The 24803-nt window shown below is 48.3% G+C and overlaps 1 long non-coding RNA gene across 5 annotated transcripts in view; it reads left to right on the top strand.

Moving 5' to 3' along the window:
• Zmiz1os1 overlaps positions 1 to 19657 on the top strand; it is a 151773-nt gene extending 132116 nt beyond the window's left edge. For 4 of the 5 annotated variants that reach the window (XR_003951078.1, XR_874461.3, XR_874460.3 and 1 more), the window contains 4 exons: positions 1018 to 1100; positions 1990 to 2134; positions 4623 to 4766; positions 16188 to 19657. This is a non-coding gene — a long non-coding RNA (Zmiz1 opposite strand 1). Of the gene's footprint in view, positions 1 to 1017; positions 1101 to 1989; positions 2135 to 4622; positions 4767 to 12779; positions 14374 to 16187 lie in introns of those variants that run through there. The other variant, XR_001781189.2, reaches the window with a different exon arrangement.
• Positions 19658 to 24803: the final 5146 nt, after the last annotated feature.

The raw sequence follows: 24803 nt of genomic DNA, 5'->3' as shown, positions 1-24803 counted from the left end.
GGGCTTCCACTCCTCATGGAGAAGTGTGATTGCCACAGTCCTCTCCCAGGATGGAGGGAGCGGAGAGAGGGCTAGAGTCCCAGTGTGTGGGTGAGTTCTCAGAGTGAGGGAGAAGTGGAGAGATGAGCTACTTTGAGCCCTGGTAGAAAAAGGAGGGGCATCCGCCTTCCACAACTCTGATTTGGGCTCAGTTCAGCTGTGTGTTAGGATTTGACCTTGTGCATTTCCTTCTGGGCTCTGTTTCCTCTAGTCACTGGCTGTTAGTCTCCTCTACATTTCACCTTCTGTGGCTTTGAACCCTCTTTCAGAACCTGGAAATATGGTAAGGACGTGGAGGGATACTGGATGCTTTTTGTCATTGTTTGAGATAGGGTTTCTGTATTTCAGGCAGGTGCTGGACTCACTATGTAACCCAGACTGGCCTTGATTCACCATCCTCTACCTCAGTCTCCTCAGCTAGGAACACAGCTGTATGGCAACGCATCAGCCAAGATCCAACTCAAACATCTCGCTCCCTCACACCAAATCAATACTTCGGCTGATCCAGTTGGTGTAGAAGGAAGAGACTGGACAATGGTTGGGGTGAGGGTGGGGATCGAAATGTATATAACATTTCTTCAGCAAACATCATTGAAACTTCCTGCATTGTTGTAGGTATTTCCTTAGTTGCTTCTTGTATAGGGCGTATAACCCATGCCTGTCAAGGGACTCAAAATTTTATGGAGGACAGATGAGAAGATGAGGGGAATGTTGAAAGGCATCATGGGAATGGAATTCCCCCCCAGAGAGTATCTCTTCAGAGAACGTATTTTCAGAGAATATCTCACCAGAGAAGGTACCTTCAGGGAACGTCTCCCCAGAGACTGTCTCCTTAAAGTTCTCCTCAGAGTCAAGCATGTCTTCACCTAAGGGAGGAATCAGTCTGACTTCTGATGTAGAGGTTCCAAAAGTGTCCTATATTGGGTGTGCTTTGCTTAGCCACATAAGGTATGTAAGAATTATCCGTTCCACTTGCAGAAATGAGAGAGAGGCTTTCCTCAAACACTTGGGACTTGGATTCTGAAGATCTCAGGATCACATTTTACTACAGTGTTGACTCAGTGAGTGGCAGTGGTACTGGGGCGTGGGGGGTGCAGAGGGCGCAGGGGCATGGAGGACCTGGGGGTGCCTGGGGGAGCAGGAGTGTAGGGTGCGGGTTTCCCAGCTCTGCACTCTGATATCCTGATTGTGGCCCCCACCTGAGAGTCACTGAGTCTGGCTGCTGTAGCATACAGGGTCGCCAGCAGGTTTACAGGGTTCCACTCTTGGCTAGGAGGGGGAGATCTGTCACAGTCTCCATCCTGGGGAGCCAAGGTATGTTCGGGTCCCTCGGATGAACGCAGAGGTACTAAGAGTCCTCTCCAACCTTGGCAGGTGTGCCCTCCATCTCAAATAGTTTCCCTCTTCCTCTTTGCAAATCTGAGAAGTCTCCCAGATCCTCCCGCTTATTAACAAGGCGCACAGCAGGCTGTGCTTAAAGTTCAGAGCGCCATAGGATACAGAGCCTTAATTAATCTCAGTCCCTTAGTTCTAGAACAGGGAGAGCAATTATAATTTACTGTCGGAAAACCAATTTGGAGAAGCGGTGGTTTTCATGCCCCTGATCAGAGTGCCACAAAATGCCACTTCCTGTCCCTGTGCCTCCTACCAGAAGAGCAAGACCTTTAGTTGCCACAAGCCTCGGAGAGGGGGTGGCATCAGGGCACATTAGGCAGAGGAACCTGGGTGTGGGTGCCAGTCCCTTAGTGCCTCTTGCCATCCTATCTAATCCGAGCTCACAGTCCGTCCCTGATCTGCTCTTCCTTCCAGCACTGCAGTGTGGGGTTCCAGGGTCACCTTTGGTCCTCTGCCCCAACTTCTTCCCTGTTACTGTCCTACCATTCCAGGCCACCCCAGAGCTTCTACTTTCCCGGAACTTTCCATTCATCTCTTATTTTCTCTTTGCTCAAGGTCAGATTGCCATCACATCACAAAGAACATGAGAGGCCAGTCCTCATGCCTTAACAGATGAATTCCTATCACGCCATCGCAGCTGACATGCTGGGCCAACAAGCAGCCCATGTGGAGGGAACAGCTGTGCCTCCCAGTGTTTATGGTACTGTCTGCCCGGCTGGCCACTGGCCCCAGATCTCAGAACCAGAGCTCAAACAGAATGGGCAGTATGTACTGATATCATGTGCCCGAGTGCATGCATGAGAGAGAGAGAGAGAGAGAGAGAGAGAGAGAGAGAGAGAGAGAGAGAGAGAGAGAGAGAGAGAGAGAGTTTAATTTTATAGAAATAGTCTAGCCACCTGTAGATACCCATGTGGAAAAAGTTGATGATGGATGATGGCCTCCCTCCCTCCCTCCCTCCCTCCCTCCCTCCCCCTCCCTCCCTCCCTCCCTCCCTCCCTCCCTCCCTCCCTCCCTCCCTCCTTCCCTCCCTCCCTCCCTTCCTTCCTTCCTGGGATTGTAGACTGTGCTAATATTGGGGACATTGAAATGAATATATCTAGACTGGGGATGTAGCTCAGAATGTCTAACATGTATGAGATCAAAAGTACAAGATCCAATGTCACAATAAAGACAGTGAAATGGGCACAGCATTGTTTCTGGAAGTGCCTACCACACAGTGTTATGAGAGGACCCAAAGCTTGCTGAGGGTTTGACAGGGCAGCAGAAGCATGGGGTGGGGTTGGTGACCCTAGGGCAGGGCATGAATTTCTCTGTTCTGATCCCCAGCTCTCAGGTGGTACTAACTGCCCCCTTCCCCGCCTCCCCCCGACCATGGAAGGAGGAGCCATATTCTGGAGCTCACTGAAAGGTCACCACCTCAGATGAGGGAGTCTGCATTTGATATCCACCTATTTTCTAGACAAGGAAGGTTCTAGAGGGGCAGGGCAGGGGGAGAGCCACGGGGTTCACAGTGTTTATGTGGTACGGAGTGACAGGGAAGAAACAGCTAGAAGGAGATGCTCAGAGTTTAAGGGGTCTGTGGGAGGGAGAAATAAAAAGCAGTTTCCTAGGGGCACAGAAGAGGTCACAGCTAGGCTACCTCCAGGAGTTTGGTAGCCAATAGAACTCAGGGCAGGAAGCAAGAAGCAGCTTTAGGGATAAAGAGGCCACTGAAGAACTGATGGGGGCAACCCTAAGAGCATGTTCTCAGCTAAAACAGAAGCCTGGCTCCTCAGGCCACTGACTTAGTATCACTTTGTCCTCCACTGAGCCTGGGCAGAAGGTTATGTGGTACTATGGACAAAGCTCTGTCTTGAGTTTCTCAGCTCTGCCACCAGTTTGCTATGAGCACACATAAGAGACTCCAACTCTGTGCCTCAGGTGACTCGTCTACTTGCTCTCTCCTGTCCCATCTACCTGCCAGGGTCCGGTTCAAGGGTGCGTGACCACGAGAGACCAATCATAGTTCAATCCTGAACATCAGGAAAGATGCTGGGTAGATGCCATTGACAACTGGGAGCCTATAGGATCCTGGAACCTTTATCTAAATAAAAAGATCTCAGGCTTATCTCATGTTGGGGACCAAATTCACTCCCATTTTACAGGAAAGACAAGTAAGGCTGGGAGAAGCCAGACACTCTGTCCAAGATCACACAGCAGATAAGTGGCGGAGCTGGGCTACGAACCTGAGCAGTGTGGCTCCCAAATTCTTATGCTTTCTTTTCTGCATGGGGGACAGTCTCCTTACAAAACTTTCCAGGTTCTGTTTGTAGTAAGTCTGTGTAGGCAGGCCCACAGCAGGTGTCTTCCAGCCAGCACCCTGGACCCACTCCAGTTAGACTCTCCTTCCTCCTGGGTACACTGCAGCTCTAGTATATAACATCCAGGCCTCGGCCCTCCCTCCCTCTTCCTCAGTGGGCAGAATTGTGGCCAGGAGCTTGGAGACCCCAATCAGTACAGACAGTGATGTCCAAGCCACACTGATTGGCAGATGGAAATTTGCATACATAATGTAATTTGGCCCAATTGAATCGTAGATGAAACGAGTCACTTGACAAGCAGCAAGCACTCTGCCGGGTGACTGGGAAGACAAGAGGCCCTTGAGATGCCCGGAGCGAAAACACACTTTTGTTTTTGAAGGAGATGGCCATTTCCCAATTCCACATTCTAGCAGCCTCCACACTCCCTGCTCCCGTTCGCCCCCCCCCCCACACCGCCCCCACCACCCCAGGTCACAGCTGGGAGCTGTTGAGATTAAGAATTTATGGGCAATTAGCATTTAAATCCTAGGCAGCACAGTGAGCATGCTCGGGGTACAGGTGGAGCAGCTGCCGGGCAGGCTATCTTCCTCTGTTGGGCAGGTGACTGGAAGCCAAAGGCTAGGCTTTGAGTCTGAGGTAGGACCCCACACCTCTATCCAGTTGGGAAGGTGTGCTCTGGGGTTATGAAGAGAGCAAGTGGCTTGTTTAGGACAACGTGGGTCTGTATTCTAGCCCATGCACCTGCTTCTTGACTATGTGAGCTTGAGTACCTGGCTCCATCGCTCTCTGCTTCAGTTTCCCCCTTCATAAGATGGGGAGCATGTTCTGCCATCATTTTCAGATTACTCCACGTACCAAACTCCTCACTGCCCCACGGTATTTGCACAGGTTGCAGAAGAGCTTTCGAGCTACTGGCTCCCAGGCTCCTGGATTATCTATTGGCCGCTAGCACCGTGAGCAGGGGACACCTCTACGCTGCATGGCAGAGTGCTCACAGAGAGGGACAGCATCCTTCTTCATGTGCTGTTAGAGGTAGGGTGGCTGTATGGGGTCCTTGGGGTTCCCCCAAGTCCTCCCTGCCTCTCAGATCTCTGGACCCAAGCTGCAGCATCCTACCAGGGTTGGCCTTACCTCTGTGTATCTAAGGTATGTCCCTCACATTTATCCAGGGTCCCCTGGACAGGAGTATGTTGTAGACAGTGGGCTCCTAACGAATGCACCAGAACCTTGTTTGGAATCTCAAAGCTGCTGTTCCTCACACGTGGTTCCTTAAGGAACACAAACGACGGAGCTCTGTGGGACCCTACTCCTAGATGGAGGAAGCCTAGGGCAGGGAACAGAGACCTATGGGAATGTACCAGATACCTTCGTCTAAGGTACTACATGACAGTATCCTGCACATTTCAGGCACTTTGAAGGCTAATTGGATAGCAAATTGTGGGCAAATAGATGGCCTCATAGCTCATAAAGCACAGCCATTTCCAGAAAAGACGTGTGAGCAAAGTGTGTGTGTCAGGAAATCTTTGGAACTTGTGGGTTTTCTTCTTCTCTCTTGAACCACCTGCAAGTCTTTGGGGGTGGAGGGGCTACCCTGGGGTAGCTCACAGCTTTGTGCAGGCTGAATCCATGTGGCTGTGGGAGAGACCGGTACTCAGCAGGTGTGTTTGAAGGGCAGGTATCAAGAATGGGACGGACTGGGCAGTACCTGGAGTCATCCCTGGGACAGATCCCCAGGCCCGTATGGGCGGGATTATTTAGATCAGGTTATCCAAGGTTGGAAGAGCTCTGAATGTGGGTGACATTATTCCATGGGCTGGGCTCTCAGACTCTACAGCAGGGAGAAAGTAAACTTGAAAATAAGCACTTCCCCATCTCTGCGTGTGCTGTGTGCCTAGCTGCCTTGTCTTCTGCTCCCCAGCCCCCACACCTTCACCTGTAATGGACTACACCCCAAGACTGACAGAGACTAATATTCAGGGACATTTTGTCACAGCGATGAAGAGTGTAACTTACAAGCCCTGGGTGGATAGCAAGGCCTCGATTGGGAATGGCCTGCTCCCCATTACAGCTGCCTCTCCCACTCTCTACCCAGAAGCCGGTCTGTAGGGGTTTCTGGGAATCAAGAAAAATCCCTCTCCACCCCCATGCCCCTGTGGCTCTAAGGAATGCTCTGGTCTGTGTAGGCTCAGTCCTTCTCGGTGGTCTTGAGAGAGTTGGGGAGGCTTGCTATTAGAGGCACCGAGTTCTGCCACCCCCACCTGAAGCCTGACAGGAATTTGGGAGGGGCAGGGGTGGCAAAAGAGCCCAGTGCAGCCTCTGCTGAGGCAACATGTTGAATTACTTTGCAAACATCTGGGGTCCACCCACACCGGGTACACATCTTGTCCCCAGCGCCATTTCCCCGCATGCGGGGGCCCACATGTTCCTTGGCCAGCCTAAGTGGGCTGCACGTGCAGCCAGCTCACGCTTGTGCTGTTTGCTAATATTTCTTTGATGTCAATGAGCCTCCTAAGCCTGCTGCTGCCGTCCCTTTGAAGCAGGACATCGTGTTTTGCCAAAAGTCAATGAAATGCCTTAGTAGAACAGAATGGTTTAATTCCTGCCTCCAATACAGGGCCGAGAAGGTTCAAACAGGCTCCCGCCCACGCCTCAAAGATGTCCCAAATGGCCTAAAAGAGGCCACCTCAGAGGCCTTCTGGTCTGACTGCTGGCCTTGGAGCTGGTTTTTGCACAGAAGCTGTGTTCTCCTCCACTGAATGACACACCCCACTGCCTGCCTTCCTCTGTACCCTTGGCCTCTTTCCGCATTCCCGAGTGGTCTCTCACCTTGACCCACTGTTTCTCCTCACATAGAGCTGGCATTGCACTTTGGTGTATCCATTCTATTCCTTGTATAGCTTTCCCTGACTCTGAGGTACCTGGCCCAGGGAAGGAGAATTCCACTGTGCAACTTTTTGTGCTCAGTCAATTACTCATTCATTATTTCTTTCACCCCATGGAACTTTGTTGAGCTGGGTGCTGGACAGAGGGGCGAACAAGCCTACCATCAGCACCGGGAGAGCCCCAGCCACACCACAGCCCTTTCTGCATCTACCAGTCAAATTTTCAGCTCCACCCTCTGCATGGCTGTCCTTCCTCTGGGACTGCTAACATTCCGAAGCCGTGCGAGGCTGGCTTTTTCTCTCCAGGTGCCTGGCTAGGGTTGAACTCGCCTGGGCCGGAACTTCAGCTTACACGTCTCCAGGTTCTACTTTGGGAGAGCCCAGGGCTTGGCTCACAGTTTGTGCTCAAGCATTTAAAATCAAGTTTATTTACTTCTGAGCTGTGATGATTTACTCAAAGTCTGGCTAGGACTTTAAGAGGCGAATGAACCAAATGCACACATGTGCCCAGACAGCTGGTCAGTGTGCATCCCCATGTCCACACACCTTGCACATAGGCCCCAAGGACAGTGAGACAATAATAAAGTGATTCAAGGAAGTTCCTGATCTCAGATCCTAGCTCTACCATCCTAGGCTGTGATCTCAGGAAATTTGCCTACTCCCCCCCCCCCCCAGTCCCATTTGCAAACAGGATATAAAAATAGCATATACAATCCCAGTTGCAAAAGGAAAGGGTATAGACACTACATGGCACCTGACAAAGGGAAGGTCTTTGCACACCCTTTCCACGTGTGTGCTCACACAACATCATGCAAAGCAAGGAAATAGATTGTGCCACTGAGAACTGGCAAGGCAGGGGACAGGGAGGGTCACCGTCAGGCTGATGTGAAAGGAATTGGAGCTGGCACTGTGTGATGCTTTAGTTTTTTGGTGACAGGGTTAAGCGCATGGCCTGCTGGGGCTGGCAGGGCACAGAAGAGGTTTCATCTGCCTGAAGAAGTGGCTGGGGGCCAACAGCAGCCCCTCATCCTCCTGACAGGCCTTTGCAGAACAGAAACTGGCTGGCTTTTGTCTCTGCCGTGTGGCCTTTTCTATGAAGAGATAACGGAGGACAATTAATCTAGCAATTGGGAGCAACCTTTGATGCTCCAGTAATTTCTCTGCCTTATAATTATGGGACAATCAGGGTTTTGCAAGCTCCCAATTAAATCAGAGCCAGACCCAGTGACTGTCAGAAAGTGGACACTGTAGCCAGAGGGCAAGGGGGACCCAAGGAGGGTGATAACCTGTGACCCCAAGGAAATCCAGAGCAAGCAGGGCAGGAAGAAAGGTCCTGAGCTAGAGAAAGAGCCTCCCCTGAGTGGCAGCTTGGAGACTTGCAGAAAGCACAGTGGGTGGAAGAGGGTTTGGCCAAAGCATCTGACCTGGTGTTTACAGGCTCCTTGAAGGAACAGGATCTTGGCAGGGCTGTTTGCCCTGCTTGGTACATCCTAAACTAGCAGCCTGCCCCAAGCTCTATCTGGGAGTGCCTGTCATTAGGGTTGATTCCCTGTCTGCTCTGTCTCTGTGTCACTGAGAGCCACAGGCCAGGTCTAGTCTCTGCTGTGGTGAGAAGTCAGCCTTATGGTCATTACTCATAAGACCAATGCACAATGGCTCCTGCTTAAGCACCACTGAAGAGAGAGAAAGGTGCAGCCACCCTTGGCAGGGCATCCCTAGTTTCTCCCACCAGGAAGGTCCTTGTGGGTCTGTGCAGGGCACTGTGCTGGCTCTGTCAGCATTCTTCCTCTGCCTTGAGATCACCTACTCATTCGAGGAACTCCCTTGGGATCTCCTCATCTTCCATATTGCATCCATTTGTGGGGTTCTGCAGGTCTCCAAAACAGCTTTTGACAGACCCACAGCTGCCCAGACCAGACATGGCTGTGCTCTTGAAGGAGGAGGAGACAGTAGAATGTGAAACAGTATTTCCTTGCTGCAATCTCCTTCATTCAGCCTCATGGACAGAGACCAAACTCACCTCTGCTCACTACGCAGCTGTAGCCCTTACCCCAGCACCTCTGTCCCCAGCTCTGACGGAAACGGATGGGTGAGAGCTGGCATCCCAAGGCACAGATATCTTAATCTGGGGAAAGCTAGGAGACCGCCCCCCAACCCCAGCTGCTCCTGCTTATTGACAGCACTGTTTCTAGGTACTGGGCAGCTCTGTGATAACTACTGGGTCGTCTGGAGTACCTGGCTGTACCTGGCCTGCTTTCTTTTCAGGCTCTTGGCAGCCCTCATTGACCAATCCCATTTTTATGTCTGAAAACCAAGACAAAAAAAAAAAAAAAAAAAAAAAGATGCACTCCTTTGGACAATGGGAAAGCTGCATGCCTGCATCCTACTGATTTTGGGGTCCTCCTGCATAAACTCTGCAGACATGTCAGAAACAACAAGAAAGGTCCCCCTGACTAGCTCAGATTCTGGTGACACCCCAACATGTGGACGTGGCTTGTGCCATGCCTGGCCTTGCAGGGGAGGTGACTGTGTCAGTTCAGCAGAGCGAGCACTGGAGAGGCCATCTCTCACCTTTCCTTTATGAATGGAGAAGCTGAGGCCCAGAGAAATAGATCCACACACAGAAGGCCACTCCTCTGTGTAGCTGTGGTGTAAACAGAAACTTGAGCAGTGATACTGAGCTTTGGGGATATGGGTAAGAACTGCAGGAGACAAAATAGCCTGGAGCAGATGAACCGGTAGATGCGGACTGGCTGTGGGCAGTGACGGGAAGAGGGGGGCAGTAATGGGTGACTTCCTAACCTGTACTTTTGAGTGTGTCTCTGTAGCTTCCTGTGGGAATTAGTGGTGAGTGTAGACCATCACGAGACATGGTGCTGGCCCATCACAGGGTGCTGTCGCGTGCAGGTTCATGGTCAGCATATGAAGGGCACCTTGTTACAAAATCCAACTCGTTTCTCAGATGCTTCATCCCGTACCAAGTGCACACTACGGCCAAGGAGCCATCCATTCTGTATCCCACTGAGGGTGTCTCCCAAAGGGGGAGACTATCGATTTTTAAAAGCTGACACATAAACTTTAAGCTATTTGCAGTGCTCTCTGGTCCTCACTGTGGCTCAGTAGGAAAAGACAGCCATTTCAGTCATCCACAGACAGACTAGGCAGTAATAAACTCACCTCTACAAGGCCAGCACATGGCCTGCTCTGTAGCAGACCCTTCCACTCCCTGAATGGCTGCTGTGTGTCTCCTCATCATCACCAGGGCCCTGTGGTACCTGTGGAGCACAGGAGTGAGGTGGAGGCCAGGAAAAAGATCTGTGTGGAAGAGCAGAATTGAGCACCACAAACTGGTTCTGGCCTGTGCAGCTCCTTAGCTGGCTCACTCCTTGAGCTCTCCGAATCCAGGATCACCATCTATACAGTGAAGGAGCAGTGGGACAATTTGGAAACTTGCTGTTATTGACCAAGAGCAACTGTGGGGAGGTATGCAGGTTCGAGGCTCAGGAAGTGGACAGGCACTTAGTGGCGTGATTGTTATGGCCATACCAATCATCTTCATCTCCGTGCCCATAGATTAGGTCGGCGCTCAACTTTTATCAGAGAAGTTTCCTTGTACAGTTAATGGTGGTTAGAACAGAATCTCAATATCTGATCAAAGTGCAAAGAATATGTCTATGGAGCACTCAACTACAAATGCCACACTTGTCTCCCTCCTTTCCCAAGGCTCAGCGATCATCTCCGAAGAGGAGGCGGAAAGATTCTAAAAGGTTGGGAAGTAACAGAATAGTGTCATAAACCTCTCTCTCTCTCTCTCTCTCTCTCTCTCTCTCTCTCTCTCTCTCCCTCCTCCCCTCTCTCTCTCTGTCTCCCCCTCTCCCCCCCCCTCTGTGTAAATATGACCAAAATACAATGCATGGAGTTCTAAGAAGTTGATAAAAATTATATTAAAATTATCCATATATTAGGAAAAATAAGAAGACTACAACTACATAAGCTTATTGATGTCTTTTCTTTGGAGGAATGTGCAGTAGAGTAAATGCTCAGTAGAGTATGCATGTGAGCATAATGCAAAGCTGAGCAGGTCACATTGCTCACGAGCCACATGACTTAGAAGAAACTGTAGCGACTCCTTTTCATTGCCTGCAGGAGATCCCCAAAACCCAGCCCCTTGCTCGAACCTTTTTTACCACCATCTCCCCATCAATATCTGCCCTTACCAAGTCTTCCTTCTGCTTCCTGCTCCCTCCACCTCCTTGACTTGGGATCATCTCTTTGATTCCAACCGCTGCCTGGTGTCTCTTTCCTCTCTTAATAGAATGCCTGTTGAGCTGTAATGTTACCTGTGATTCCAGCACTTGGAAGGTAGAGGCAGGAAGATCAGAATGTCAAGGCTATCCTGGTCTATATAACAAGCTTAAGGCCATCTTAATATGAATCTTTCATATTTCAATCATCAAAACAAACAAAGAGTTTGAATAAAAATGTTTTTAGCTCTGTCTTAGTTAGGTTTTCATTGCTGTGAAGAGACACCATGACCAAGGCAACTCTTATAAAGGACAACATTTAATTGGGGCTGGCTTACGGGTTCTGAGGTTCAGTCCATTATCATCATGGCAGGAAGCACAGCATGGCCCAGGAGGAGCTGAGAGTTCCACATTTGATTTGACTGCAAACAGGAGAAGGCTGGCTTCCAGGCAGCTAGAATGAGGGCCTTAAAGCCTGCACCCACAGAGACACACTTCCTCCAACCAGGCCATACCTTCTAAGAGTGCTACTTCCTGGGCCAAGTGTATTCAAAATATGACAAGCTGAAAAGTCAATTTAAAAAAAAAACCCAAAAAACCTTGCTCAAGAACTTCAGAGGTGAGCAAGAGTTCACTGAGAGTGTCAAGGCCCAGGTCTTCCTTTTCTGCTCTAACATTCTCAGATATCTGGCATGTATGTCCTTAGAATGATTACTTTACAATCTCAAGAGAGCTGCTGCAGCCCCAAGCAAGCCGTCAGCTCTGTGTTCAAAGCATGAAGGAGAGGGAACTATCTCTGATCAGAAAAGTGGGTCATTCAGAAGAGTTAACATTCTGAGTCTCTCATTGGCCAGAGCAGAGCATGTGGCCACTTCCTTCTCTAAGACAAGAAGGGAAAGCAAGTATCAGTCCCAAATAAATAAGAGAAAACCAAACACATGTGGCTTGATTAGCAAAAAAAAAAAAAAAAAAAATGGAAAACGGATTTCACTGAGGCAGTTCTGGTAACTCTCTTGACATACCCCTCTGAGACAGAAATTCTCTCAGTTCTTAATCTTACCATATTCAAATGGCTGATTCTACTGAAGCCACCAACTCATCATATATATTGTTTACTTCCTCTTTGCTACGACAAAATAGTTGACAGAAATCACTTTAAGGAGAAAGGATTTTTTTTTCATCATAGCAGCGAAGGTGTTGCCATGGGTGTGGGGTCAATCCACTGTGGCAGGAGACTACTGCCCTAGCCCCTCACATCTTGATGGAGCAAGAAGCCAAGTCCTAGACTCATCAGAGGAGAACTATGTCTGCTGACTAGGTCTCGTGTCCCAAAGATTTCATAACCTCCCCCCAAAATAGAGCTACTACCTGGGGGTCAGGTGCAGACTCCCCACCTCCCCATGTGTGTGTACATGTGCGTGTGTGCTGGAGCCATTTTACAGTACAGCTGTAGCAGTCCGAACCTGGCCTCTACAGGTTCATCTCATGCAAAATGCATCCAATCCAAAGTCCCCACAATGTTCCAACACTGTCCAAAAGCCCAAAGTGTCTGATGAGACTCAAGGTGGTCTCCTAGCTCTGAGTCCTTGTAAAATTAACCAAAGAAAACAAACAAAAGCCCCAACTTTCATGTTAATATCCAATGGCGTGCAAAGTCCCCAACACTAGCACTCAATGTTAATACCCAACGGCGTGTCATAGACATTCCCACTCTATAAGGGAAGAATGGGAGGGACAGGGGTGGATCAAAGCAAGACTAAATCCATTGGGGGAAGCTCCCAAACCTGTAGCTTCTGTATTATCAAGTGTGAGGTTTGTTTTTCTCTTAGCCGTTTATGAGATCTTCACTTGCATGGGCCCTCCCTCCGGCACTCGGGTGGCAACTACTCTTCCCTGGTTAATCTCTACTCTCTTTGCAGGATGAGATGCTCCATATTAATGCAATCAGCGTGCTGCTTACGCTGATGGCTTCTGAATGCTGCATCTTACTCACACAAGAGAAGCCTCTATGTCAACATTTTAAGCATTCTTTTGCATTTTCTGATGGTTCTGTTATGACTTAAGTCCCTTTTTTCCAATCGGATCTATGTGGACTTAATGGCAGAAAGACAAGGGACCATCCTTATCTTTCTAGATGGCTATCTTGTTTCATGTTGCTGAGTGATGTCTCTTTCTCCTCATAATTCAAATATCATCTTAAATATATGTGAATTTTCAGACGCCTCCTTGCCCCTGGTTTCCAGGTTTGCAGAATGAGAATGCTGAGTTGAGATTGTCCCAAAGGCTCATGACATAATTGCTAGTCTACAGAGCTGTGTATGATACTTGTTTCGTGCCCAATAAATGCTACCCACCATTCCTACGAACGCTTCCAGAGGGATTTGACCTGTCTGACCTAGTTGTGGACATCACATTTTATGCTTTAGTAGATATGTCAGTCTGGATTCAAAGTGACAAATAAGAGAATCAAACCTGTAGACTGGAGAAGGAAGTGGACCTACTGAAGATTGTATCTGCTCAGAATTCCCTATTCTTCCTTTAATATTATACCTCATTTTTTCCTATTTGATTGCATTGGCGGACACAATGTTTAATGATATTTTTCATGAAGAGCATTGTGGGAGAATGCTGTACAACAACCCAGATTCTCACTGTGCCTATAGGGTGCCCAGGAAGAGGGTAGAGGTGCAGCCAAGATGGCAGTGGAGCCAAGGTGCTGCTCTGTTCTGGCCCTGGGGAGCAGTCCTGAGGACCGCCATCACCGCAGCTCCATGGAGTCAGATTCCATGAAGCATCTGCTTGCTCTCTCAGTTGTCCTCACTTGAATCTCATGTGGGGCACCTGGCTTGTAGACCTGCTGTCCCTAAGCTATGTTAGCTTGACTGTTTTGCTTGGAGGAGGCAAATCCACGGTGCCCAAAATACTCCTAACACAGTGGAGTATCCAGTGGACATTGGATAACCCCAAATATGTCAAAGGTCTATTATAAACTCTGTCTATACAGAGAAAAGATGTTCAAGCTGGTAAGATGAGATGACACCTTTAATATCTAATTATGGGTGAGTTTTTTTTCCTGGAGATTTCTTATCTCTTCTTAGATACAGGCTTAGTTGGCTGTGTTGAGAACTTCTGTTTTTATTTTTGGATAGCACTAATATAGATTAATGTGGAGAGAAGAAGAGTCTGCCAAATATGGCTTCTCCCACCCAAGAATGGCAAGCATCTTTCTGGCTAGCTTAGTCTTCATTTATGCTCTCCAGAAGATTTAGACGTATTTCCCTCCATAGATAAGTTGCATCCAGTATAGACTAGATATCTAGACATTTTATCTTTTCTCACTTAAGAGAGTTCTTTTCTCTTTTTGAATTGGCTATTGTTCTATGTAAGAAAGCCACTTTTTTGGGGTATAAATTAATTTATATTAAAACTCTCTTAGTTAAGTCAGGGTTGTGGCACACACCTTTAATCCCAGCAGGTGCCTCCCTTCAGGAAGCAGAGGCAGGTGGATCTCTATGAGTTAGAAGCCAGTCTGTTCTACATAGTGAGTTCCACAACAGTCAGAGCTATGTTAAGAGACACTGTCTCAAAATAACAAACAAAACCAAACCAAACCAACCAAACAAGCAAAACCTACCACAACTCTCTTAGTGTTGTTTGTTTTTTAATTAAAACTTTAAAAAAATGATCCTTCTTTGTGTATTTGTGTGCACATGTGCAGGGATGCCTCCATGCACAAGTGGAGGTCAGAGGACAACTTGTAGGAGTTGGCTGTCTGCTACCATACAGGCCCCAGGGATTGAACTGATGTCAGCTGGGTTAGCAACAAGCACCACTACCCATGGAAACATATCACTTTGGTTTTTTGGCTTTCTTTTTTTAAAGACAGTCTTGCTATGTAACTCTGGCTGGCTCTATGCTCATTATGTAGCCTGGGCTGTCCTCAAACTTATGGTAATCTTCCTGCCTCGGGAGCTCAAGTGCTGGGAATATAGGTTTGCACCACCTTGCCTAGCTTAGCAGTGTTTTCTTATTTTGATGTTGGACGTTTAAATTTGTTCTCTTAATTACATCAGGAATTCAGCAAGCACAGTGTTTAACTCTATACCGTGCAATGAGTACTCTTGCCATGGTATGTTGAATAAAACCCACAGTGGTCAGAGTAATACTGAGAGGTGGCTCATCCTGGCCTTACTTGACTGGGCTTGCCTTGGGAGGGTTCTGTGCCCACATGCTTCTCAGCTTCCTTGAACCTGTGAGCAAATGTCAACTGGCTTGTCCTCACAGTGACTACGGAGATGACAGTAGTGGGAGAGGCCATGGTTCTTCTTGCATGTGAGGATCAGAATTGTGTCTCCATCACCTTCCCTCACCTTTTCCGTGATGAGAAGTCATGTGCCCATGCCCATTACCAGTGGAGAGACATTCTGCCAAGGCCGGCACAGTGATACAAGCTCTAAAGTCTTTATGCTCGTTCTTGACGCTCCTGGGACTGATTTCATCAGCTTTCCATTAGAGATTCTGCTGAGAGCCGGAAGTGATGGAGCTGTATTGAGCAATCTCAGTACTCAGGAGGTGGAGGCAGCAGGAGTGGGAGCTCAAGGCCAGCCTGGGCTACATAATAAGACTGACATAAAACGAATGAGTAAACAAATAAACAATAATCAAATGATTCTAAGTTTCGAGTTATAAGATACATGTCTTTACCAGAGAGGTCTATTTTGTTAAAAGTTTAAATCAAGACTTTTAGTCGACGGATCTGCTGGCATTGGTGGAAAGTGGTATGGTTTTCTTTAGTATGATGTATACGAGCTGCCTTATGAGGAAGCATCTTGAATTACTAGAACAAGCCCCAAGGCTGAGGCTCGCTGCCTCTTTCAAATGCATATGTGTGCTTTCTACTTGCTCATGTTTTCCTTGGGAGTTTTCCATGCCACTGTCATAATGACGGCACATGCGGCTATCGGTGACTGGAGTTCCGATGCTACAGTGCCATGGAAGTGATGTGTGCCATAGAAACTGAACGTGAAGCTTGAGCGTGTGTCTTTCTCTACCTGGTGGACACCCACAGTACCTGTGTTCTCTCTTGTATCCCCCACCTTTCTGGAGCCGAGCCTCTGCCATACCCCTCAGCAGAGCCATTCAGGAACCAGCTGACAGCTTACTGTTAAGCTAAGATATGCAGTGGATTGGTATCATAAAACTGGCTGCCTACCACGATTATTTTCCCCTTATGGTATCAGTTCTAGTTTCATTTCTGTGGCTGGGATGAAACGCCCTGACTACAAGCATCTCAGGGAGGAAGTGTTTATCCTGACTTGTTATTCCAGGTTACAGTCCATCACGGTCAAGATGGCAGGAACTTAAACCAGCCGAGCACATCGGTTCCACCGTCAGCAGCGGAGAGAAATGGACGCATGTGTGCTCTGTGTTCCACTCACCTTGCAGAGCTCAGGGCCTGAAGCCAGGTCGTGGTGCCACTACTTTCAGGCTGGATGTTCCTGCATCAGTTAAGTCAATCAATACAACCCTTGAAAGACATGCCCACAGGTCAATCAAATCTAGACAATTTGTCTCTGAGACCCTCTCCCCAGGTGATTATAAACTATTATATTGGGTATCTGAGGACAGGACTGCATTGCAAATGTAGGGGCACCTGTGTCGTCATGTCTGCCTACTCTACCATTTTGGCATTTTGCTGGATTCTTGGGCTCTGGTCTCACTCTGGTACGGTATTTGGGAGCACGGAGTTTCTCTCTCCTCTCCAGGAGTATCTGGGTGAAGGGGGAGGCTAGCTTTGTAGTGGATGGTGGCTTCTTGACAGCACTTTCCTTTTTGACCCTGAGAAACGGGGCTCATTTTCATTATTGATGCTTTCTTTATAAATCGCTCATTTTGTCCATTTGTTTTCATTTATTTTCAAAGATCTGAGCTGAGTTCCCTATTATAATTCTGTCTCTTTCCCCTATGTGTGGTTATTTTCCCATTATCGCTTCTAATTATGTCTGAGTTCCCTTTCTTCCAGGATTAGCGTAAACAGGGTTCATCTATTTCATTCCTTGAATGTGTGACTCCACCCAAGAAATCTGTCATCCACTCAAACCCATGACACCTGTATTTACACCACCCCAACACCCTTATTCCTGCTACAGCTGAGCCAGCCTCCACCTTCAATCCTGACACTTCTGTTCCCTTGAATCTCCTTCCATGTCACCCTATAGGCAACTGGGCCAAGTGGCCATGTGCTGACACCTCTAAGACCACAAGCCTAAATAAACCAATCTTCTTTTCAAGTTGTTTTTCTTAGCTGTTTTGCCACAGTGCTGAAAATCTGGCTAACACAGGTAGACCACAGCACTCATGGTAGTCTCTGTGTTCCACTGTCATCTGGGAGTGGCCATATGACCCAAATCTTAAAGACCTAAGCAGACCTGGGCTGCTGCTGCTGGTTCTTGGGAAACTGAGGCTCCCCCCAGTATAAAGGAGGCTTAGTTCGCCTGGGAAAGCCTTTATTCTCTTTATACTTCCAGGTAGGAATTAGAACATGGCACGTAGGGCAGCAGCAGCCTTCTTGTCAACTTGAAGAAAAAGGCAAACACACTGGCCTTGGTTCCATGAGCCATCTTCTTGTCCAGGAAGATGGCTGACCACTGTTTGTTCAAATGACTGTGAGTGAGTTTTCTGTGACAACAGAGTCTATTCCTACTGGTGTAGCTACCCACTATTGCATAACAAACTGCACTGAAGTGTGGAGCAAAAGACCTCAGTGATTTAAAAAAAAAATCTCATGACCATCAGATCAGGAATTCTGTCAGGGTACAGTGGGGGTACCTCATCCTTCGCCTTACTCTCTCTGGGGCTTCTTAGAGATGGCAGTTGCAAATCAGCTTGTGGAGGCCCTGTGAGGTCTTGCTGGGCTGGGCTGTTCAAGATGCACTGGATTATTGCCTGGACAGGATGGGCAGTGCTCAGCCTGACATTCCTTGGCCTCTAGGAAGACTCAATGTAAAGACATGAGCTTCTGTTCATGTGGTCTTCCCATGGTAGGGAGGCATAGAAAACACCCATGGCATTAGCTCTCTGTACAGCTGGTCTACCTAGAAGATGGACAGAGCTTCAGCTTCCACCTACCAGCTTTGCTTCCACTTCCCCTTGGTGGTCAGAGGAGCCTCAGGCTGCAGAGAGTCAATGGGTGGAGGGGCACTACCCCATCTTAGAGCAATGGCAGTGGGTCTGGGGATAAGAGGTAAGTGCTCTCTTAGAGATAAGACTTCCAGAAGCAGTTATATGGTAGACAGATAGGCACAAAACCCAGTTCAGGCCTTGACTTCTTCTGTGACCTGGCTGTCCACTAGCCATGTGAAACCTGTGGGAAGTGTCCAGACACTCTGACCTCAGAGCTCAGGCCTCTCACCTAGCTCTAGGCTCTGGCCCAGTTGAACTCCTTATGTATTTCACTGCTCCAAGGGCTCTCTCAAGACTTTGGGCTTTGGGACATGCATCTCCTGATGCCTGACAAGCCTTCCTCTCCATTCTCCCTTCTCCTTCCTATCCTTCACAGCCCACCCCCCAACTGCCCTCTTAGCATCTTCTCTCTCTGCTCCCACTCCCCACTGAGTTCTCATGCCAGCCTGGCCCATCTGTCTGGACTCTCAGCACTGATCTGAGAATGTGAGAACTTTCAGCCATTAGCCCTGTGACTTTCATCTTCCCCCTCCAGTTCCCAGCATGGCGCCAGTATAGAGTGGCAGTAGTCAGTGTCTGCAGAAGAAAGGGGGAGAGGCCGCAGACTCCTGCAGAGTGCAGGACACACTGATGGGAGAACCTCAGGGGGTCTACCCTGTCAGAACTCTGCTCTGAACCCTCCCAGAGGTCCTGGAATCGGGGCTGTAGTTTTCCCTCACCTCGTGAAGGAAAACTACACCTCCCACCTTGGCTGTGGTGCTCCTGAGCCTGAACAGCCAAGGTGGGAGGCTGTGTGTGCTGATCCAGCTCCAGTCTATATAAGGAACCCTGTGAGAACTCCAACTCAGCACCCCAACAGAGTCCCCCAGGGCCTTTCCCAGTTGTCATGAAATCCAACACGTAATTTGAAAACACTTGTTTTGTTTCCAACTTTCTATTTTAAATTTTTTAATTGTGTTATACTGTGTTTCATAAGACCATTCTCATGTAAGCACATGATAAATTTGGGGGCACTCCCCCAAGGCCTCTTTCCAGTTCCTCACCACTTTTGATATTCCCCTTTCCCCCTCTAAGTTTTGCTTTTACAGCGACAACTTTGCCGTAGACGTTTCTGTATCTGTAGAGAATCTTCGAAATCTAGGACTTCTAAGTGAGAGGAAACATGGGCTATTGGTCTCTCTGAGATTGGCTTAATTCACTTAATACGATTGCCTCTACTGGCCTTCATCAGTTCACAGGTGACAAAGTCTCACTCTTCACACATGCAAAGGCTTCCAGAGTAAATATCCTGCACACTTATTTCCTCCATCCCCCTGTCGCTGGACACCTGGGTTGGATCTATAACTAAGCTGTTACTCAGAGGGCTGTGACACACATTGACATGGTGGTTTGGGTCAACAACCAGCAACACCACAGCCAGGTCATAACACTGGCTCTGTTGTTGCTTAGGCTAGCTTACATGCCTATAAATATTTTATGTGGATTCCCTTTCATTCACATCTCCAGCATCTGTTGTTACTTGATTTCTCAATGATTGGTGTTCTGCCTGAGTCACTGAGATAAAGATGAAGTGAAGGCCAATGAACTTCTTATGAATAAATGCTCATGCTTACCAGCTGTGGTGGTTTGAATATGCTTGGACCAGGGAGTGGCGTTATTAGGAAGTGTGGCCTTGTTGGAGTGGGTGTGGCCTTGTTGGAGGATGTGTGTCACTATGGGGGCAGGCTTTGAGACCTTCCTCCTAGCTGCCTGGAAACAAGTCTTTACCTACCTGCCTTCTGATCAAGATGTAGAACTCTCAGCTCCTCCTGGATACTGCCATGCTTCCTGCTATGATGATAATGGACTGACCCTCTGAACCTGTAAGCCAGCTTCAGTTAAAAGCTGTCCTTTATAAGAGTTGACTTGGTCATGATGTCTCTTCACAGAAATGGAAATCCTACGTAAGACACCAGCTAAGAGTGCCAATCAAAGACGATTGAGATTCCATCTCACCCCAGTCAGAAACCACCTGTTTTGAACCAGCTTTCTGCTGGGAAACTCACAAGAGGACAGGGCTCCAGGTTGCTGCTGATTCCTAGAGAGGAAAGAAATATGGGAGAGGGCACCATGGGGCAGCTGCACACTTGCCCTCCTTACTTCCTTTTAAATGCATAGCAACTGAATGCACAGAAACAGTCCCTAGTGTGGGTCACAGAGGCCCCTTTCAGTATCTATAAATGCTTGTGTTCTACTCTCGGATCTTTCTGGTCCAGTAGGCCTGTGAGCACAGCTTCTAAGGTTCTTTGTGCTAGGGCCCAGCATGCACACACAGGACATCCATGTCCTTGGTAGGCAACACCATTTTGCTTAGAACTGTAGAACATCCCAGATAGATGGAAAAGTAGAAGAAAGGAAAACGATGAGATAAGAGGAACTGAAGAGTCTGGGGCGGCTGGGAATGAAACTGGAAGAAAGGGGGTGGGGAGTATCAGTCAGGCTGAAGTAAGCTCATTCTCCAGAGGTGGGACTCCACCTCGAACTTCAGAAAAGTCTGAGAAGCTTTACGTCATCTTCATTTTATTGACCGTAGTTACCCAGAACATGTACATGTCCGGAAAGAGTCTGAGGTGGAGCAGGGGACTGAGGTGATCCATTGGCAATGTCTGATGTGGATGCAGTGGAGCTCAGAGGGCTGTGGACTTTCCACCTATAAGAAAGAGCCATGAGGTGTGGGGGCTTCTAGATGCCTGTCATAGGAGTCCAGTTGGAAGTGGCAGTGCTTGGGGCAATGATGGCGGTCAGCCAAAGCTGAGTTTGAAAATACCCAAGAAGTGATTGCGTTTTGGAGAGCTGGGGGAGCGGAGAGGATACCTCACCATAACACCTCCTTTAATGAGGATATGAAGGAGGAAGAAGAAACAACAGGAGAATCAGGGCCCACCAGATCTCCCTCTCCCCCCGCCCCCCTCTGCACACAAATACCTCTAGTGAGAGAGAACACATGCCCAGCAGCGACCCCACATAGGACGCTTTCTGTGTCCCCTCTCCTCCTCCTTGTAAAGTCAGTGCATAATTACCAGAAAGCATTTTTAACTGAATTTTAGATGAGCATTTTGACAAAATATAATATTGGCAGCAATCGTTATCAAACATTCATGTGTAGCAGGAGAGATAAAGCCCGGATCCATAATTCATACGGCGTGTGTATTACCAAGCTTGCACCAGGGGCTGAATCTCAATGAAGCTGCCCGAACACTATTTTCTGCCAGACGCAGGCTTTCATCATTTACATTATTCACTAGGTTTTCCAGAACAGTAAATCTTAAATATATATTTGTGTTGGGAAGAGCATGTGTGCATGTCTGTATACACACAGAGGGATGAACACCCATTCGGGCATCCAGTCAGTGAGTGTGCGCTCCAGCCGGAGGGGCCATGGTGACATCAGGAAGCCTTGGTGTAGGTGTGTCACTGTGGACTCCCTTGCTCCGTGCACAGGTAGTAAATCCACCCACCCCAGGGTTTCCATCTCCAGACCCCCTAGCACTGCCCTTGGAACCTTGAAATGCTTCAATATTACTGTGGCAGCTTAAGAGCCAAGCCTCAAGTACACTCTCTGCCATGTGTGGTAGAAACTGTCCCCTGAGACTACAAGGTTCATCTGGAAAGAGAACACTCTGAAGGAAGTCTGGATTCTGTCTTTCTTTTGCGGCATTACACTTCACGCACCAGTGTTTGCTTGTCATCAGTACACAGAAGACACATGCTTATTCTTTGACACCCTACCCCCCCCCCCAAGATCCATTCAGTTAAAAGTGATGCTTGCTTTCCTGAAATCTCACAGAACATATTCAGCGGGCACCGAAGAATGCCATTGTCCTTATGATTATGAATTTGCTGTCCCTTTCATCTACCTGCCCTACTTCCATCCAGTTCAGGGTTTCCACAGAGAAAGATTTTCCCAGTGGCCCCAAGTGTTGGTACCTCCAACCAGCTCTCAGATTGTCCACACCACCAATGAGGACATCTACAGTGCTCCTGGCCAACAGATGAGCTGCCCATCATCCTAAAGTATAGGACCATCATCCTGTGCTCTCAGCACAGCAGCAGGTCCATGGGGTCTTTGGGTTCTCGATCCCTCTGCTCTTCTTCCCATTGTCTGTGTGGTGCTTTCTGGGGACTAGAACCTGGTTCACTGCTTGAGGCCGAGCTCATCTCAGGGAGTCCTTCAAGCAGAGTTCTGTCTCTTCTCAACTCTACAGCTGCTAAGTGTGTCTCTGAGAAGCTCTTCCCTGCCTCATAATCCCACGGGTGTGACTTGTGTGTCTGCTTCAAACCCACTGACATCAGCTTCTCCCTCCATCAGACCCACACTTCACCCTCCATGGGTACCCAGCCCAAGTCAGTCTCTGATGAACTTCTTGTAGGCTAGACCCCATGGCAGTCTTAGAGAACCTGGCCCATTGTGACAGGATTTGGAGTAGTCTAAGGGAACAGAATCCAAGTAGGATGACAGGGGCTCATCCGTTGGCCAGAAGCACTGTAGATGTACTCATTGGTGGTGTGGACAATCTGAGAGCTGGTTAGAGGTCACAATGCTTGGGGCAGCTGGGAAAATCTTTCTCTGTGGAGAAACTGGGCTAGAGGGAAGTAGGGCAGGCAGTTGAAAAGGACAGAAAAATCATAATCATAAGGACAATGAAATTGTATGGCCCCTGCTGAATGTAATCTATTGATTGGAAACAAACAATAAAAACTCCTGCATGAATAATTAGCAATTTAGGGCTGAGCGTGAAAGTCACAGGCTTTCCAATCTGTACTGGGAGTTTTAGTTCTGCAATAAGAGGTGGGGGCAAGACATTGAGGTTAAAGATCCAGGCTTGGTTACAATGCAGAGCTCCAAATACAGGCTTTTGCAGTCTTAACCCCAGGTGAGTTGGCTAGGTCAAGGTCGCATTCTGGTTGAGAAGGAACAGGAGGATGGAAATTGTGTTGGAGGTGTCTGGATCAGTGGCCTTGAACATTTGGAAATCAGGTCTACTGAGTGTCCAAGACAAGTGTTATGCCCTTGCTTAAAGTAGTGCTAGATTCTGCCCAACACAGGCTCTTGCTGTCTTGTCAGCTCCCTTCCTTTCCTGGACACAGCTAAAAGTTAGGATCATACATACAATGAACAGCCGGGACAGTGATGGGTCTTCTAAGGGAGGGAACAAATTGGTGTGGGTTTGTCAGTGATGTCCTAGGAGTGTGGCTAGGGGCTAAGGGTGGATGCCTGGCAGGCTGGGAGGAGGAGAGGTGAGAGCCAGGGGCCACACAAGGCAGAGCTTTCTGACATGATACATCTTCCTTGGGCTCTTGGAGTAGAGGCTAACATGCTATTCCTGTGGAACATGGAGCTGCGAAAATAAGGCCCACACTATGAGAAGCAGAAATGTCAGCACAACTGTAGCAGGTGTCAGGAGGAGCCAGAGATTCAGAAAAGAGGACATGATGGATGCTGGAGTCCACGCGTACTGATCCCACAGATGGCTCTTTGCCATCCCCTTGCAATGAGAGATGTTTCCAACACATGAGCAGAGCTCTTGGTGGTGGCTTCTGTCTCTGAGACCAGGTTGGCAGTAGGTGACACCAGCAGTAACAGTGAAGACAGGTGTGAGTTACCATCTCAGAAGCTGGTAACCATGGTGATTGTCATGAGTAGTAAGGGGAGAGTAATGGTCAGGGGACTTGGCCTGAAGATGTATGCTCGTGGCTGGTGGAAGAGGATGTTTCTAGGGCTGAGGGGGACTAACCATGTCTCCTTTTTCAGGATGTAGAACCCTTTATACTAAAATCAGGAAAGTTCTTAGCCTGCTGAGGTGGAAGGATTTTCTTGTCTTTTGGGGAAACTAGCAGAATATACACATACCATAACACACACACACACACACACACACACACACACACACACACACACACACACACACACGAGTATGCAACTGAAGGAATGAGCCCTGGCCTTCATGAGGAAAGATGCTATGTCACCATGTCAGCTATGTATGGGGGTGACTGTCCAGAGCTTTTAGGGCCTATGTAATGATGACCGCAGATACTCCAAGTAGGCACCAGGGTTGTCCCAGCCACAGTTAAAGGGATACACATTTAATTCATTATTAGCCAGAGCCTACTTCAAGGGCATAGGGCTTGGAGAATGAGCATCAGTGACGTCTCAGAGCTGAGCAGAGGACTCTACTTTAACACTGTGGTTAGGCCAGGGGACATGTAATGACTATTCTCTGTCAAGCAATGGTTCCCAAGGAGAACCCCTCCTCATGGACTGAGATCTTCAACAGGTATCTGTTAACTCTCTGGTTTTCCACCAACTATGCCAAGAGCTTAACCATCTAGGTAATTGGTAGGCCAGCACATCAATTTATGGATTTATGAATGTCATCATCATTAAAAATAATCAGATGGGGCTAGTGAGATGGCTCAGTGGGTAAGAGCACTGACTGCTCTTCCGAAGGTCCAGAGTTCAAATCCCAGTAACCACATGGTGGCTCACAACCATCTGTAATGAGATCTGACGCCCTCTTCTGGAGTGTCTGAAGACAGCTACAGTGTACTTACATATAATAAATAAATAAATCTTTAAAAAAAAAATCAGATGAGCAAGAAGTAGGACACAGAGTTCTGAGGACCTGGTAGGGCCACCATGTCCACAACAGCTGTATGAGACGGGTGCTGTCAGCACACGAGCACATGAGAGAAAGGACTTCCCACCTCCACAAAGGAGGAAG

This window comes from Mus musculus, chromosome 14 (assembly GCF_000001635.26).
Source record: "Mus musculus strain C57BL/6J chromosome 14, GRCm38.p6 C57BL/6J".
In the NCBI taxonomy this organism is placed as follows: domain Eukaryota; kingdom Metazoa; phylum Chordata; class Mammalia; order Rodentia; family Muridae; genus Mus; species Mus musculus.
This window is presented reverse-complemented; position numbering and strand designations above follow the sequence as displayed.